The sequence below is a fragment of the Anomaloglossus baeobatrachus genome, chromosome 4, assembly GCF_048569485.1.
Source record: "Anomaloglossus baeobatrachus isolate aAnoBae1 chromosome 4, aAnoBae1.hap1, whole genome shotgun sequence".
Classification (NCBI taxonomy): domain Eukaryota; kingdom Metazoa; phylum Chordata; class Amphibia; order Anura; family Aromobatidae; genus Anomaloglossus; species Anomaloglossus baeobatrachus.
In genome coordinates this window covers 136,764,786-136,773,228 of record NC_134356.1, presented here as the reverse complement: position 1 = coordinate 136,773,228, position 8,443 = coordinate 136,764,786, and the positions used below count along the sequence as shown (strand labels likewise).

General features: G+C 47.5%; 1 long non-coding RNA gene across 1 annotated transcript in view; it reads right to left on the bottom strand.

Annotated features, from left to right (window-relative positions):
• Nucleotides 1–483: 483 nt before the first annotated feature.
• Nucleotides 484–8,443, bottom strand: part of LOC142301310 (uncharacterized) — a 116,508-nt gene continuing 108,548 nt past the window's right edge. The window contains exon 2 of the long non-coding RNA XR_012752754.1: nucleotides 484–2,238. This is a non-coding gene — a long non-coding RNA (uncharacterized LOC142301310). The remainder of the gene's footprint in view (nucleotides 2,239–8,443) is intronic.

Here is an 8,443-nt window from a genome sequence, read left to right as displayed (position 1 = left end):
TGCCTATTCAGGAGATTGATGACAGCAGCATAAATAGATAACCTGATCATGTCGCTGACATTGCTTTAATCCAGATGTTCCAGTGCTCAGAGTTTCAATTGTACTCGCACCTGAAAGACATCAGTACAATTGACTTCAAGGAGCCGGTATGTTGTATCTTCTCAGATCTGGCTGTTAGCCAAACACCTGGGTCAGAGAATGGTCAAACTCCACTCTTAGGGTGAGTGTGGCAAATTTCAACTTTTGAGGAGACATCCTGGATCTCCACAATAAGCTGTCTGATCCAGTTTTGCCTTGGGCAAATGCCTCCTGTGACTCCCCTTAAACACTCCCCTGAATAAAAGATAAAAAACAGATTGCAAATTAATTATACAGGGCACTTTCAAATTGGTGACTTAAGAGCACCAGCAGTAACCGGTGCTTAAAGTCACTGCGCAGAAACAGATACATATTTCTAAAGGCAATTTCCTGTGTTAACGAATATTATTATTATTATTATTATTTATTATTATAGTGTCATCAATTCCATGGCGCTTTACATGTGAAAGAGTTATACATATAGGGACAAGTACAATAATCATAAGCAATACAAGACACAGACAGGTACAGGAGGATAGAGGTCCCTGCCCGCGAAGACTCACAGTCTACAAGGGATAGGTGAGGATACAGTAGGTTAGGGTAGAGCTGATTGTGCGGCGCTGTATCAGACTGAGGGTTACGGCAGGTTGTAGGCTTGTCGGAAGAGGTGGGTCTTCAGGTTCTTTTTGAAGCTTGTCAAGGTAGGCGAGAGTCTGATGTGTTGAGGCAGAGCATTTGAGAGTATGGGGGAGGCATGGGAGACATCTTGGATGCGATGATGGGAAGAGGAGATGAGAGGGTAGTAGAGAAGGAGATCTTGTGAGGATCAAAGGTTACGTGCAGGTAAGTACCGGGAGACTAGGTCAGAGATGTAGGGAGCAGAAAGGTTGTGGATGGCTTTGTAGGTCATGGTTAGGGTTTTGAACTGGAGTCATTGGGCAATGGGAAGCCAGTGAAGGGATTGGCAGAGAGGAGAGGTCGGGGAGTAGCAGGGGGACAGGTGGATTAGCCTGGCAGCATAGTTTAGAATAGATTGTAGGGATGAGAGACTGTTAGAAGGGAGGCCACAGAGCAGGAGGTTGCCATAATCCAGGCGGGAGATAAAAAGGGTATGTACTAGGGTTTTTGCAGCTTCTTGGGAAAGGAATGTACGGATTCGGGAAATATTTTTGAGTTGGAGGAGGCAGGAGGTGAAGAGGGCTTGAATGTGTGGCTTGAAAGAGAGATCAGAGTCTAGGATTATTCCCATGCAGCGAGCACATGGCATTGGGGAAAGTGAGCAGCCATTGACATTGATGGATATGTCAGGTGGGGGAGTTTAGTGATGAGAAGGAAAGACAATGAATTTTATTTTGTCCATGTTTAATTTTAAGAATCGAGCAGAGAAAAAGGATGAAACAGAAGACAGACATTGTGGGATTCTGGTTAGTAGGGAGGTGATGTCAGGTCCAGAGAGGTAGATCTGCATGTCATCAGCATAGAGATGATACTGAAAGCCATGGGAGTCTATGAGCTGTCGCAGGCCGAAGGTGTAAATGGAGAACAACAGGGGTCCAAGAACTGAACGTTGGGGGACACCGACAGGTAGGGGGTGAGATGAGGAAGTGGTGTGAGAGTGGGAGACGCTGAAAGTTCGGTTGGTTAAGTATGAGGAGATCCAAGATAGCACCCAGTCTGTGATGCCCAGAGACGAGAGAATTTGTAGTAGAAGGGAGTGGTCCACTGTGTCAAAGGCAGAGGACAGGTCAGGAGGAAGAGGACAGAGTAGTGTCGCTTGGATTTTGCAGTTAGTAGGTCATTAGTAACTTTGGTTAGGGCAGTTTCAGTGGAATGATGGGGTCAGAAAGCCAGATTGTAACCAGTCAAAGAGGGAGCAGGAAGTGAGGAATGAGGACAGTTCAAGATGGACATGCTGTTCCAGTAGTTTTGAGGCATAAGGAAGAAGTGATATGGGGCGATAGTTTGAAACAGAGGAAGGCTCAAGGGACGGCTTTTTGAGAATGGGTGTGATGGAGGCATGTTTAAAGCATGAAGGGAATATGCCATGCCTATTCTTCAGACAGCAGGGACAAGCATAACCTTCTGCAGCTGCCACCAATGCTAGATAGTGTTGATTTGTAGTGTTCTGCGGATGCTTTCTCTCTCTTCATGAATCTGTTCCTAGTTGACAAAGAAAAAATCGTATGGTTACCCACATTAACCAATACTTGTAATAGAAGAATGGTGAAACCAAAATACTCAGAGGCTAACCAGTATGGTATAATATAGGAATGTAAGTAGTGAATGTTTAGTATTATTAGGATGGTTAACTAGTGGTGATATAGTGGTAAAGTATTGGTATTAGCAATATTATGGTACCATATAAACGGAAGTAGTGGTGGAACAATAGAAGTAGTACAGCTAGCCATTGGAGGCCACAAGTTTACAGTACTATTTAAATAGTAAAAGAGTGGTCATTGGTAGAGATGAGCGAACCTGTTCAGTTCGCGTTCGCCTATTTAAAATTCGGTATGAGCCTTGGTCGGTTCATTCGGGCTCAGCTTACGGAATGCATTTGCTCAAAAGTTGGCAATGTTCGGTAATGGTTTGTTTACAGAAAACCCACTTCCAGCCCAATCACAGCCATGTCAAGCATTGGAATGGCTATGATTGGCCAGGGAAATCACTATAAAAACAAAGAAAGCAAAAGTGTCAAGCACGACATACTTGCCGAGTCTCTTTGTGACTGTAAATGCTCCTGTACTTTCAGGGCCGCTGATTATCCCTCATCCATATTAATTGTTTTTCACTGCCAACCAGCATCTCTGATTGGTTTCAGTCAGACACTGCCCCCAGACAGCGTTTGTGCTTGCTTGGAAAACACAGACGTTGTCTGTGCCTCTATATCAGTGATGGCGAACCTATGGCGCGCGTGCCACCAGGGGCACGCTGAGCCCATTCTGCTGGCACGCGTGCTGTCGCCCGATCCTGCAGCTTTGGTCTGCTAGTGCAGTTGCGCCGGCAGATCAAATCTGTGTTGGAGCGGAGGAGACATTTCTCCTCTGCTCTGACACTCCTCCTCCCCCAGGCTGCAGGTGTGTTGCCTAGGAGATGGAGGAGCGTCAGAGAGCGGCGCCGGCATCGTCTGCTGGCCACGTTGGAACTGAGGACCCAGCAGCGCGCAGGTTGTGTGTTGCTTTTTTTTTTTTTTTCTTTTTTATAACTCGTGTGCGGCTGTGCCAAGGTGGGGATGGGGGGGGCAGCGCCAACATGGGGTGGGGGAACGCACATGGCAGCGTGGGGTGGGGGGGGAACGCACTTGGCAGCGGGGGGTGGGGGAGGGGGAACGCACATGCCAGCATGGGGTGGGGGAATAAACATGCCAGCGTGGGGTGGGGGTGGGGGAACGCACTTGGCAGCGTGGGGTGGGGGTGGGGGGAACGCACTTGGCAGCAGGGGGGTGGGGGAGGGGGAACGCACATGGCAGCGTGGGGTGGGGGAACGCACATGCCAGCGTGGGGTGGCGGAACGCACATGGCAGCGTGGGGTGGGGGTGGGGGGAACGCACTTGGCAGCGGGGGGGTGGGGAGGTGGAATGCACATGGCAGCGTGGGGTGGGGGAACACACATGCCAGCGTGGGGTGGGGGTGGGGGAACGCACATGGCAGCGTGGGGTGGGGGTGGGGGGAACGCACTTGGCCGCGTGGAGTGGGGGTGGGGGGAACGCACTTGGCAGCAGGGGGGGTGGGGGAGGGGGAACGCACATGCCAGCATGGGGTGGGGGAACGCACATGCCAGCATGGGGTGGGGGAACGCACATGCCAGCATGGGGTGGGGGAGGGGGAACGTACATGCCAGCATGGGGTGGGAGAACACGCATGCCAGCATGGGGTGGGAGAACACACATGCCAGCATGGGGGGGAACATGCATGCCAGGATGGAGGAAACATGCTTGCCAGCATGGGGGGGGACATGCATGCCAGGGTGGGGAACAATGCATGCCAGGATGGGGAAACATGCATGCCAGGATGGGGAAACATGCATGGCAGGATGGGGAAACATGCATGCCATGATGGGGAAACCTGCATGGCAGGATGGGGAAACATGCATGCAATGATGGGGAAACATGCATGGCAGGATGGGGAAACATGCATGGCAGGATGGAGGAAACATGCATGGCAGGATGGGGAAACATGCATGCCAGGATGTGGAAACATGCATGCCAGGATGTGGAAACATGCATGGCAGGATGGGGAAACATGCATGGCAGGATGGGGAAACATGCATGCCAGGATGGGGAAACATGCATGCCAGGATGGAGGAAAAATGCATGCCAGGATGGAGGAAACATGCATGCCAGGATGGAGTAAACATGCATGCCAGGATGGAGGAAACATGCATGCCAGGATGGGGAAACATGCATGCCAGGATGGAGGAAAATATGCATGCCAGGATGGAGGAAACATGCATGCCAGAATGGAGGAAACATGCATGCCAGGATGGAGGAAACATGCATGCCAGGATGGAGGAAACATGCATGCCAGGATGGGGAAACATGCATGCCAGGATGGGGAAACATGCATGCCAGGATGGGGAAAATATGCATGCCAGGATGGGGAAAATATGCATGCCAGGATGGAGGAAACATGCATGCCAGGATGGAGGAAACATGCATGCCAGGATGGAGGAAACATGCATGCCAGGATGGGGAAACATGCATGCCAGGATGGAGGAAACATGCATGCCAGGATGGGGAAACATGCATGCCAGGATGGAGGAAACATGCATGGCAGGATGGGGAAACATGCATGCCAGGATGGAGGAAAATATGCATGCCAGGATGGAGGAAACATGCATGCCAGGATGGAGGAAACATGCATGCCAGGATGGAGGAAACATGCATGCCAGGATGGGGAAACATGCATGCCAGGATGGGGAAACACGCATGCCAGGATGGAGGAAACATGCATGCCAGGATGGGGAAAATATGCATGCCAGGATGGGGAAAACATGCATGCCAGGATGGAGGAAACATGCATGCCAGGATGGAGGAAACATGCATGTCAGGATGGGAGGAACATGCAAGCCAGGATGGAGGAAACATGCATGCCAGGATGGAGGAAACATGCATGTCAGGATGGGAGGAACATGCAAGCCAGGATGGAGGAAACATGCATGCCAGGATGGAGGAAACATGCATGCCAGGATGGAGGAAACATGCATGCCAGGATGGAGGAAACATGCCACGATAGGGTACATTTACCAGGAAGGGGTACATTTACCAGGAATGGGGTACATGCCAGGATGGGGGAACATTTACAAGGATGGGCAATATGTCAGGATGGGGGATATTTACCAGGATGGGGCCGTGATGGGGACAAATATACCAGAATGTAGGAAATATATATCAGGATGGGGGACATGTTTACCAGGAAGTGGCCGAGGAAGGGGACAGAACTACACAATGATGGGGAGGGGAGCCACTCATATGTCTTTATGGGATTTCAAGATGTTCAGACTTTGAAATGTAGATGTGGATTACAGGGTGACATCTGATTGCATTCCATGCTAAAATCTCTGTCTAATATGCTGCAATTTTTTCCAGAAAGATCAATCCAACTGCTGTGTCTGGGAAGGGCAGGGGCTCAGCTTCAATGTGTGGTAAGCATGCATGAGCGTGATGCCCCCTGCTGAAGAGAAGACTGCAAAGGTAAGGTTAAAATCAATTATTTACATAATAGGATTGGTTGGCACTTCAGAAAAAAAATTTGGTTTAGGGCTACAGTTTGGGCACTCGGCCTGTAAAAGGTTCGCCATGACTGCTCTATATCATGGTATAAAATAAATAAATAAAATGGCATAGCGTCCCCCAATCTATTGATACCAGGATTGCAGCATCCATTAGATGTGACAGTTCCAGCAGTTTACCCGTCTTATCCTGATTGCCCTGGTGGGGTGGCAATAGGGGTAAAAAGGGGTTAAAAGCAGCTCACAGCTGCTACAAATCCCTAGATTAGTAATGGGAGGCATCTTTGAGACCACCTCCCCATTACTAATATTTAAGTGAAGTTAAATAAACACAAACGCTAAAAAAATCCTTTATTTGAAATAAAATTAAAAAAAACACCCTTTTTCAGTACTTTATTAACCCCAAAAGACCCGAGTCAGACATAATGCACACGAGATCCCACGACGATTTCAGCTCTGCTACATCTGAAGGCATAATGAGCGACCAAAGAACGTGTCCGATGGTGTTGAGTTCAGGCAGAGACTGAGCCCTAGCAGTGGTGACGTCACTAGGGTTAGTTGCGTCCACAGCTGGAGGTTCCCATAGCCCTCCACCTTTGACTGCAGGTAAACTGACCTCAGGGGACCTCAATGATCTCTAACTGAGTTCACAGACCTGCATTTCCTGGCACAAAACTATGAGTTTTTTACCAAGAGATGTATCTTAGGTGCTAACATTTTTTTTTACATCATATTCCTGCACCCAATCTCACCTCCTTGCAAAGAAAGCATCATTACCGCATGTAGTATGATGCTTTTTTTTTGCCAGGAGATGTAGATTGGGTGCAGGAATATAGAGTAAAAATGTCAGCGCCAAATCTGCATCTGTTCCCAAAAAAAGCAGAAAAACGGTTTTGACGCTGTTTTAGGGCAGTTTTCTTCTTCTACGGGATGTAAATTTGGTGCTGAAATGTCTGTATCAAATTTCAGCATCAAATTTGCACCTCCTGGAAGAAAACTTCACCGAAACAGTATCAAAACGATTTTTGGGCATTTTTTTGCCATGAGATGGAAAATTGGTGGTGAAATTTTTACACTATATTCCTGCACGCAATCTACACCTCTTGGCAAAAAATTACATCATTGCTGTATCATATCACATGCGATATTGCATTTTTTTTTTTCAGGAGGTGTTTATTGGGTGCAGGAATATGATGTTTGAAATTTCAGCACTGAATCTGCATATATTGGCAAAAAAAACACAGTTTTCTGGTAGGAGATGCAGGTCTTTGAACTGAATGAGAGTTCATTGATGTCCCCTAAGATCAGGTTACCTGTGGTCACAGATGGAGGCCCGTGGGAACCTCAAGCTGTGACCTCAACTAACCTGGGTGATGTCTCTCCTGATCACTGGGGGGCTCAGTCTCTGCCGAAAGACACAGCGCACCGTCATGTTATATGACCGCTCGCTGTAAGTTCAGATATAACGTCGTGGGACCTCGTGTGGATTATGTCATTCCTGGGTCCTTTGGGGGTTAATAAAGTGTGAAATAGGTTTTTTTTTGCATTTTATTTCAAACAAAGGATTTTTTTATGTTTCTGTTTATTTACTTTTACTTACAGATTAGTAATGGGAGATCTCATAGACGCTTCCCATTACTAATCCAGGGATTAGTGGCATCTCTGATCTGACATTAATACCTTATCCCGACTGCCACAGCACAATGGCAATCGGGAAGAGCTAAGTAAAATGCATGAACTGTCACATCTAATGGATGCAGCAATCCTGGGTGGCTGCAGATTGCTATTTTTAGGCTAGGAGGCCCAATAACCAGAGTCTCCCCAGTCTGAGAATACCAGCCCTTAGTGTTCGGGCTTTATCTTGACTGCATGTAAAAATTGGGGGGGGGGACGCATGCCGGTTTGTAAATTATTTAGGTAAATAATTAAAAAAAGCCGCATTTTGTTCCTTTTATTTTGATACACAGCCAAAAAAAGCGCACTGCTGGTGGATGCAGCCTGTAGATGTATGCTTTATCTGTGCTTGTATAAATAGATGTGGAGATCCTATGACAATTTTATTTATTTATTTTATACCATAATAGACCCGCAAACAGGTTCTGTGATTCCAAACAATAACAGATGATGAGTGGGAGTGGTGTCTGATTGCATCCAATTAGAGATGCTAGTGGGTGGGGAAAGCAGTGAACATGGATAATGGATAATCAGCAGCCCCAAAAGTACAACCTTTTACAGCCCCCCTACACCATTTACAACACATAAGATTAACCTCCCGTTGAATTGAATGGGTTCGTATTGTTCGACAAACTGTTTGTCAAACTGTTCGATAAACAACTGGAGGCTCAGTAACAATCGGCGAACTGAACTTTGAAGAGTTCACTCATTTCTAGTCATTGGAATGGAGGTTTTGGTGCTACAATAGTAATAGTTGTTGTAGTAGTAGTAGTAGTAGTGGTAACCAGTGATAATGATGTAAAGAATGTCAGACAATGAGGAGGACAAGAAATAAAGGTAGTGGCAGGGGAATAACAAATGTGGTGGTAGAGGCCGCAACTACGACTGGGCCCACGTGTACAGGGGCTCGTAGAGACCACTGCATGCCTCAGCTGGATCTGCATCCATGGGCGCACATCCAACT